This window comes from Mirounga angustirostris, unplaced genomic scaffold (genome assembly GCF_029215605.1).
Source record: "Mirounga angustirostris isolate CCGP_5_RB_7025 unplaced genomic scaffold, mMirAng1.0.hap1 SCAF_3, whole genome shotgun sequence".
Taxonomy (NCBI): domain Eukaryota; kingdom Metazoa; phylum Chordata; class Mammalia; order Carnivora; family Phocidae; genus Mirounga; species Mirounga angustirostris.
In genome coordinates, this window is record NW_026991711.1 from 136,234,657 (window position 1) to 136,244,856 (window position 10,200).

Consider the following 10,200-nt stretch of genomic DNA (forward strand, 5'->3'; position numbering starts at 1 on the left):
TCAGCCTCAAACTAGGTTGTGTGGGAGCAGAAGTCCTGGTGAAAGCCGCATTTATCTGATTAGGAACGCTCATTAACATTTGAAAAGCCAACCCGTGCCTCTGCTCTGCTTCTACTTGTCTGATGTCAAGAAGCTTGTCCAGGCCCCGATTTTCTCTTCTAGAAGATTCCTCTTGTGACTCTGTTTCTGCACCTGTCAGTGAAATCAATCATCCTCCTGTCTTATACAACTGACTGTCTAGAAGATGCTAGTGTTTTTGTAGTGTTTGCCACAAACAAACCCCAGTGCTCTTAGCAGCTGCCCAGCCAGAGCTGTGAAGTAAGTTTCAACATGTCTACCCTAAATTGCTGCCCACCCTCCCTGTCTGGGGCTCTCGAGTCTTCCCAGTAGTAGCCCAGCCCTCTGATGTCAAGGAGGGCCTTTCCTAGCCTCTCCTCTATAGTAAGTTTGCTTCCTTAAGACAGAAGGGAAGGATGTACCACTTTCTTACCTGAGGGGAAAAGAAACATTCAGTTTGTGGCGTGGGTAAATGGTGTGGTATTTAAAAGAAATCATACACAGTTTTATGTTACATTTCTATAGTATTGCCCACAGAGTGCAAAAATTTCTTTGTTCTCTCTGCAAAGAAATCAAGAACAAGAGAAATTCATTTCCGTTCAGTTCATAGACAGTTTTCTTTTTTTAATTTATATTCAATTTAGTTAACGTATAGTGTATTATTAGTTTCAGGGGTAGCATTTAGTGATTCATCAGTTGCATGACACCCAGTGCTCATTCCATCACGTGTCCTCCTTAATGTCCATCACCCAGTTACCCCATCCCCCCACCAACCTCCCCTCCAGCAACCCCCAGTTTGTTTCCTGTGGTTAAGAGTCTTATGGTTTGTCTTCCTCTCTGTTTTCATCTTTTATTTTTCCTTCCCTTCCCCTATGTTCATCTGTTTTGTTTCTTAAATTCCACATGTGAGTGAAATCATATATTTGTCTTTCTCTGATTTATTTCGCTTAGCATAATGCCCTCTAGTTCCATCTACGTTGTTGCAAATGGTGAGATTTCATTCTTTCTGACGGCTGAGTAGTATTCCATCATATATATATGTGATAGATGTGATATATATATTATCCATTCATCTCATAGACAGTTTTCTTAAACATAACTGGCATCAGGATAACCTGGGGAACTGGTAAAATGTGTAGGTGGGACCATGTTTTGAGAAACCTTTACCTTCCAACTTACGACTTTAGTGTCACATAATTGGACAGGATCAGCTCATAAGTTCCAACCCCTCATTTGACAGAGGGAAGACTGGTTCTGAACCTGAAGAGACCCTCCCAGGCTCCTACAACTTCCATAGCTCATGTGGCTCCTGGGAGGCAGAAGCAGGCGGTGGTCTTGGTCCTGGGCTCCCTGAGAACCCTGCCCTGCCTGGTAGCCCCAACTATCCTGTGGCCTCATTTATTTTTCTCTGCTAGCCTCCCCAGTTCCTGCTTCTTCCCTTGTCTCTGTTCTCACTCAAACCAGAATCCTTGACTTTGGTCCTTCCTTCTCTCTGATTTTATCTTACCCCTGGCCCCGCCCTCCTTACCATCCTTCTTCACATTCCCCTACTGCAGCGACGGAGAGGACCTCTTTCCTCGACCTGACGAACTGCTACTCAGCCTTCAAGACCCAACTCAACTTTTATTTTCTGCCAGTCTTTCTGAGGCCCCCTTCAAACTCAGGTAATTTCTCCTACCACTTAAAATTTTGTATCATAATGGTATTTCTGTCGACCACACTCCTCCCACTGTATTTAATGAATCTTTGTTGCTTGTCTCCCTCGTCCACTAGAGCATGAGTTCTTTGAAGGCAGGCACCCTGACTCTGTCTCTCTACCTGTGTATCCCCTCTGCCTTGCTGTGCTGGTTAACTTTTGTTGTGGGAAAAAATACCCCAGAACATAGTGGCCTAAAACAACAAAAATGATTTAAATACTTCATGCGATGTGGGCAGGGTTTAGCGGGGACAGCTCGTCTCTGTTCCATGCATTGTCAACTAGGGTGGCTCCAGCTGACATTTCCAGTATGGCTCACTCATATGGCTGGCCACTGGTGCAAACTGTCAGTTCCTCTCCACAAGGGCTTCCTCACACAGTGGTGTCTGGGTTCCCAAAACAAACATCCCAGGAGAACCAGATGGAAGAAGCTGTATTGCCTCTGATAACCTGGCCTTGGAGGTCAAATAATGTCTACTGTGCTCGGGAAGGAAACGCTCATCCCACCCCTTCATGGGACGAGTGCCAGGGTGACACTGAGAGAAGAGCTTGTGGGTGGGAAATGTTGGAAAATGCGCCCGTCACATTAGCACAGGGCCTAGGACTTGATAAAGGATTGGTAGATGAATGAAGAACTGTATGAACGAATAAATGGCTAAATAAAGCCAAGGTGCCAAAGCTTGGTAGCACCAGAAGGAGCAATAGCTCCTGAGGGGTTCTACTAGGTATTAGGTCTCTTAGACTCTTTGGGGTAAATATAATTTTCTCAATTGTTTTGGATGTGTGGAGTTTTTATATAATTGGGAAAGAAAATGGGTTCAGAGAATCTCAGGATACATTTCTTTCTGAATTTCAAATTCTCATGCTGAGACAGGGTGTCGAAGGCATAGAGTTGGAAGGGAGATTAATTTTTCTTTTTTTTTTTTAAAGATTTTATTTATTCATTTGAGACACAGAGATACACAGAGAGAGAGAGCATGAGCAGGGAGAGAGGCAGAGGAAGAGGGAGAAGCAGGCTCCCTGCTGAGCCAGGAGCCCGATGTGGGGCTTGATCCCAGGACCCTGGGATCATGACCTGAGCCGAAGGCAGACGCTTAACCATCTGAGCCACCCAGGCGCCCCTAATTTTTAATTCTTATACCCTTTAGTACACTTTGGATTTTGAGCCATGAAAATCATGTACAAGTATATATTCCTTTAAGTGTTAAGTTCTAAAATGAACTTTAAATTTAAAATTAAATTATTGTAATGGCCATCATCATCAACTTACTCTCAAATGATTCAGAAAAAATATAATATGTATATAAATATGGGGAGAGAAAGAGAAACAACAGCAAATGGGCAAAATGTTGACAACAGATACATCTGGGTAAAGGATGTATGAATTTTTTTTTTGAAGATTTTATTTATTTATTTGACAGAGAGAGACACGTGAGAGAGGGAACACAAGCAGGGGGAGTGGGAGAGGGAGAAGCAGGCTTCCCGCCGAGCAGGGAGCCCGATGTGGGTCTCGATCCCAGGACGCTGGGATCATGACCTGAGTCAAATGTAGATGCTGAACGACTGAGCCACCCAGGTGCCCCTGTATGAATGTTCTTAATGTTAATACTCTTCTGTGCTCACAACTTTCCTATAGATTTGACATTTTCCAAATAAGAAGTTTTTGAAAATCCTGATGGGATGAACATGGACCCAAACTGCTGGGCGACCAGTATAACAGCTTCTTTTTGGGGAGGAAGAGTCTTCTCAGCTGTTTTTGTGGTTGCTTTCCTAGTGCAAATTGAAGTTTTTATTCACAGACCCTCTTTTAATAATTCTCTGGAATAAATCCTTTAGTGAGTTTAACAGTAACAAAAATGAGAAAATCATAGTTAATCCCAATAAGGAATCTTTTCAAAATTGGTGGCATCAAGACTAGCAGGTGACATAATGGATAGACAGTCTGATAAGCTTCGTGTGTGTGTGTGTTATTATTATGTTATGTTAATCACCATACATTACATCATTAGTTTGTGAAGCTTCATGTGTGTTGAACACTGCCTCCCTAATATTTAAATGGAAAGTTTCATAAGAGAGCAAGGGGAAGGAAGGGAACTCACATTGACTTAGTACTTTCCGAGACCATCACTGTGCAAGGGGTTCTAAATGTGTTAGTTCATCAACTATCCTCAAAACCCCTTTTTTTTTTCGACTTTTACAAACTGTTTATTTTCCGTCAACCCTTCCCATTTCTATTTCCATTTTGTTTGCCTTTGTGGAAGAGCAGCTTAAGACCGCTCAGTGGTTGTTCCTACCCATTCAGTGGCCTGAGCAGTGGGAGCTGCAGACCAGTCTTCAGGGGCCGGCTGGGCGCTCCAGTCTTCAGTAGGGAACTGCTGAATAGGCACTGAGGGCCCCTGCACGCCTTCAGACCGGTCTGCGACTTCAGGCTGAGTAGCAGCGACCTCAGGAGCTGGAGCCGTCCACGCACCCTGAAAGTCCTCCTTGGTCACAGCCTTTTCAGCAGCGGCCTGCTCTTCCTTGTCGATCTCTTCAGGATCTCTGTAGAAGTAGAGATCAGGCACGACCTCCCACGGGTGCTCACGGGAAATGGTGCCACGGATGCGCAGAACTTCCCCGGCCAGCCGCCACCACATCAGACCCCCCGAGTGAGCTCCCTTGTTGTTGCAAGGGATGGCGATGTCCACATAGTGCGGAGGAGAGTCGGCCTTAGACAGGTTAACATAAGACGCCCCTGTAAGAGGCTGGTGGTCAGCCCTGGGCTCAGTAACCACCAGAAGTCTCGGCTCCCGGAAGGCTGCCTGGATCTGGTTAGTGAAGGTTCCAGGAGTGAAGGAGCCAGCAATAGGAGTGGCTCCAGTAGCAGCAGCAAATTTCAGCACAGCTCGCTGGCCAGTGTTCCTGGACGATGTGACACTGACATCACTGGGTTTTCAACGGCAATGATGGCACGAGCTGCCAGCAGAAGCTTCTCCCAGGTTCTCTTCAGATTTGTGATGTGGATACCATCACTTTTCCTTTTGTAGATGTACTGTTCCATTTGAAAGTCAAGGTTGGCGCCACCTAACTGGGTTCCTGCTGCAAGGAATTTGAGGACATCCTCCTCCTTCATTTGCAGGACATCAAGGGCTCCGGACATTGTGAAAGTTTCCCTTTAAGTTACGACGGGAACGCAAAGCAACGCCATATGGACCCTTCCCTGGGTAGCGCGGAAAGGCCCTCAAAACCCTTTTAAGCAGATTTTACTATCCCTCCCCCATAACTAGGAAAACAGGCGGTAGTTGTGACCGTTCTGATGTCCTTGGCTTCAAGTAAGAGAACTTCAACTTGACTGGCTCAGACAGCAAGGACATTTATTCTCTCACACGCGAAGAGGCTGGGAGCAAGAAGAAAGGACTGATCATATGCCAGGGATTCTGCCAGCCCTGACAAGACGAAGATGAGAAAACCTAGCGCCGGCTTATGGGAATTCACAAGCGTCATAATGCTGTGGATTTGCCTGGTGTTTACCATCAGCTGGGACTCGGTCTGTATGGTGATAGGCACATGTGATTATTATTAATGAGCTATGGCTTACCGATAGCTACTAAATAAGTCACCGCTTTTTAAGAGAAATATTTGCATTTCAAACCAATGATGTATTTTCTCACCAAGATTGATATTATTTCTGTGTATCTACATATGATTTTGTTGGCTTATATTTTGTGTAATCTCAGATGATTTTGCTTCTTGGCCTTATTTGCAAATAAGGCAGTTTTCTGGCCTGAAGAATCACTCTTATGTTAGGTCAAAAACAGTTGGATGGGTGCCCGGGCGGCGCAGTTGGTTAAGTGTCCAACTCTAGATTTCAACTCAGGTCATGGTCCCAGGGTCGTGAGATCGGGCTCCGTGCTCAGTGGGGAGTCTGCTTGGGATTCTCTCTCTCTCCCTCTCCCTCTGCCCCTCTGCCACTCACACACATGCTGTCTCTCTAAAATAAATAAATAAATAAATATTTTAAAAAAACCCACCAGTTTGAGTAATTTTAATATTTTCATTATTAAAAATACAAAAAATAAGAATTCCATCAATTTTCTGGTAGATAATGCTTATCTTTGCATGAAAACTAGTATTGGTCCTATGAAAAATAGATGTATTTAGAACCAGCACCACAACACTTCATTGGCATTCTTCAAAAAGTTCACATCTGACGTCTCATTTAAGTCTTTGCTCTTTTTCTCATGGTCTTCTGTGAGCCTTTCCTTATCAAATTCTGGCTTTAGTCTCCTGCTACTCCAATTTTCTCACACTTGCATTGTGGAAAGCACATGGGACTTGCAACCAGGAGACCTCAATACCAGTTTCAAATTGCTCTAATTGGGCCGGCCCTTGGGCCTCAGTTTTACACCAGGTGTTTGACCTGGGTGAGAGGTGCAAAGTAGATGGTATCTCAAGACCTGACTGTGACGGGTAACATTGCCTGATCACTATATGATTGACTGGCCATGTCCGCCACGGGCTCGGAGAATGGTAGCACTCCTATCATGTGTTCCTTTCATAGGCTGGATGATGTGTGTGTTTTATTTGTTTTCTTTTTAAAAAGAGCAGCTTTATTGAGGTCTAATTACTGAGGTATAACTGACTTATAACAAACTGCACATATTTAAAGTACAATTTGATAAGTTTTGTCATCTGTATTGTGTTAGTCAGGGTTTTCCAGAGAAACAGAACCCATAATGTATAACATATAAATGCTGAACCAGGCATGCATTCCAAGGATAAACCCTATTTGGTCATAATGTATTACCCTTCTTATATATTGTCAGTTCAATTTGCTAAAATTTTGTTAAGAATTCTTGCCTTTTTGCATGAAGAATGTAGGTCTGTAGTTTTCATTTCTTGTAATATCTTTGTCAAGATTTTGGTGTCAGACTAATGCTGGCATCATAGAATATTGGAAAGTATTTCCTTTTCTTTAGCTTTCTGGGAGAGTTTGTATAGAATTGATATTATTGCTTCTCTAAACATTTGGTAAACTTACCAAGTGAAGGCATTTGTGTCAGGGGTTGTCATTTGGGGAAGGGTTTTAGCCGCAAATCCAATTTCTTTAACAGGGCTATTCAGATGATCTCTTCCTTCCTAGGGAAACTTAGTGAGGGGACTAAGGCAGTGTTGAGTCTAGGGTTAATTTCCCCCACTACTGAGTTGAGACCATTCTGAGTAGTCTACCCTATTCCCTGGTCCCAGGCAGTTTCCTCTCAAGCAGACCTAAACAATGTTCAACTGAATTCTTAAGGAGGACACTCTGCAGAACTCCAGAGTCCTCTCTCTGTGCAGCTCTCCACCCCTCCCGCACCCCCACCCCCACACACATCCACTGTGGATTCCAGTCACCTTGGCCTCTCCAGTTTTCTCTACTTGAGGAGACAGCCAGACTCCATTCAGGTTCCCCTCCTCCTTGTGCAGTGGCCTGGAAATTCTCTCAGTGCAATAAGCTGGAGCAATTTTAGGGCTCACCTGATCTGTTTCTCATCTTTCAGGGATCATTGCCCTTCACTGCCTGATGTCCAATGTCTTGAGAGCTGTTTCATATATTTTGTCGGTTTTTCAGTTGTTTCAGATAGGAGAATAAATCTGGTTTTTGTTCTTCCAGCTTGGTCCAGAGTGGCAGTCTCCAGGCTTGATGACTTTTACAGGTTTATTTAACATCATGATTCCAGTTCTCCAGCATCACCTTCTTGGGGTGATTTGGAACAGTTTGGTTGCTTAAATGTGTGTTGTGTTTGATAGTTTCTACGTTCTAGCATGTTCTCTCTTATAGACAGGTCTTGGCATTCTGCTTGGGCAGATAAGTACACTTTTAAAGGAATACCAGAAAGTTCCCGACCTCACTGATCCTTAAACCAGCCAGCCATTTCTTTGGGTAAGGGAATCCTCTTCTAAATTTCTCTTCCATAATCCAGATACCTCCAGGGAAAATAATATGTTAAGTCCTTAACATCTTAATGTTAATGAATTCATTACTTTTTTCTCTTATTAATTCATTATTTTTTTTCTTTTTATAATTATGAGAACCCCAGTGTCAATAAGTAAGGTGTAAAAGGATGGGGAAAAGGATACAGAAATGGTGTTACCTGTAGGTCAGCTTTATTTGCAGACTGAATGCCTATAAGATTAAAATGTTCTTAATACTCTAAGAGACAACTTCATGTGGAAAGAGTGTCACTTGGTTTTCTGACCCAAGGATCAAGTCACTTAACTACTTTCTAGAATTCTGCTGTTACTGAAGTGCTCTACCTTAGACAAATAACATACTCTTCTGGCCACAGAGGGGTTCCTTATGAAATAGGGTGGATAACTGCCTTGTGCCATGACAGAGGACACAGGGAACTAGGTGGAAGTGCTTTGAATTCTTCAGAGGCAAGAGGCAGATACAAAATATGTGTAAGATGCCTTGTCAACTTTGTTCATGGTTGGATCAAGGCTGCAGACCTAAAATCGATTTTTACCCCTCTGTTAACAGATGAAGAGTCATCTTGGGCACAGGAATAAGATCTTATTTAGTTATCTTGGTATTTTGGCCAGCATTTGGTTTTTGAAGGGAGTGGTGCCTTCTGCATTCCTGTGGACTTCTTTCTAAAAATAAAGTTAAAATTAGTTCTAAAAGTCTTCACGTTGTTTTGTTTTCTAAACAAGTAAAATGGAGGTCAATGGCTACAGAGACCTTGCTACACAAAAAGAAATCCATAGATTTGTGCCCCCCAAAATGGTCACTAAACTGTGAAATGGATCTCATGGGATGGGAGTGGGGGCGGGGGGCTAAAAATTCTGTATAGAGATGGGGAGGGAAGGTGGTCCATGAACCCTTGGTTTTTAAGTATCCCCCTTGGGCAATTATCCTACCTACTACTGGGACGTGATAAGCTGAAGTCAGGGAGACAGAAATGGACTCCTGCTTCCAAATATTAATGATCTTAATCATTAAGTTGACATTTTCAAAGTTCTTTGTATTTTTTTTTTTTCACAGAAGTCTCATAAGAAAAGATCTGGAGGTCCTAGGAAACAAAATTACACCCTACTGCCAGATGTAATTGAGTCAGACCCACACTGGGTCTTACAACATTAGTGTACCTCACATTTATCTGGGGGGCTTATTAACAAACCAGATTTCTAGGCTCTAAGAGATTCTTGTCAGAAAGCCTGGAATGCAGCCCTTCGCCTTTGTTTTCCACAAGCACCCCATGTTTCTTTTTTCATTTTCATTTTTGCTTTATTTATTTAAGTAATCTCTACGCTCAACGCGGGTCTTGAACTCACAACCCTGAGATCAAGAGTCACATGCTCCTCCGACCCAGCCAGCCAGGCGCCCCAAGCACCCCATGTTTCTGATTTGGACCTCAGTTTGGAAACATTGACCTAGATATTTTAAGCTACTCAGTGATTTTTACTGAACGGTTCAAGTGTTTCCCAGGAAAGGAGCCTTTCAGGACATGCGAGAACTGTGGTAATTGAGGCACAAAAGAATAATTAAAGAGAGCCAACTGGCAGGAAATGCAGGAGGGTGATTCTTTTGTTTGTTTGTTTGTTTGTTTGTTTGTTTATTTATTTATTTGAGAGGGAGCATGAGCATGAATAGGGGGAAGGGCAGAGGGAGAGGGAGAAGCAGACTCCCTGCTGAGTACGGAGCCCCACGTGGGGCTCCACGTGGGACTCGACCCCAGGACCCAGAGATCATGACTTGAGCCACCCAGGCGCCACCCAGGCGCCCCCAGGAGGGTGATTCTTGAAGACTGCTGGAGCGGTGGCTCCTAGACACTGCAGTCCCCTCTTCTGCCCTGTGTCCAAGCCTCGGACCTGGGTTGCCCCAGGTCCTACGTGACAGAGTGTCAAGGCGGTGCAGGTTTGCAGAGAGTCGGGGAGGGAGTGCCTGGGTGGTAGCCGTAGGATTTGGAACTTGACCGAGCTGAGCAACCGAACAAAGGCAGGACCTGTGACCGAACACGCCAGCAGCCAAGCTGGTACAGCTGTCCCACAGAGAGAGGTGGCAGCAGGGCCAGCCAGAAAGTCGTGGGAGAAGCCTGCGTGTAGATAACGAGCCAAGGGGGTGCCGAGCTTGGCAACCTCTCCAGTGGACACTTGTGAGGGGTGTTGGCAACACCTTGCAGGCTAGGGCGGGAAGCCAGACCACGCTGGCCTGGCCTATCAGATTGGGAGACAAAGAAGAATCTAAGGTTAGGGGGTCTTTGGACGAGGATCATTTTTTCTGTGACCACAGCAAGCCTTGGTTTCATTGGTTTCATCTGGAAATTGAGGGAGTTATATTGGAAGTGGGTTCCATGAGGTTCCCGCCAGCCTCCCTGTTTTGTGAGTGAATGATGTTACCTATAAAGCCCTTACAAACTGGAAGCTGTTTGCCATGCGGCTATCTGTAAGATACCAGGCACGGTCCTTGGTTGCTGTGGTATTTA

At 44.3% G+C, this 10,200-nt stretch overlaps 1 pseudogene; it reads right to left on the minus strand.

Moving 5' to 3' along the window:
• Positions 1–3,962: 3,962 nt before the first annotated feature.
• Positions 3,963–4,962, minus strand: LOC123842795 (small ribosomal subunit protein uS2-like; annotated as a pseudogene).
• Positions 4,963–10,200: the final 5,238 nt, after the last annotated feature.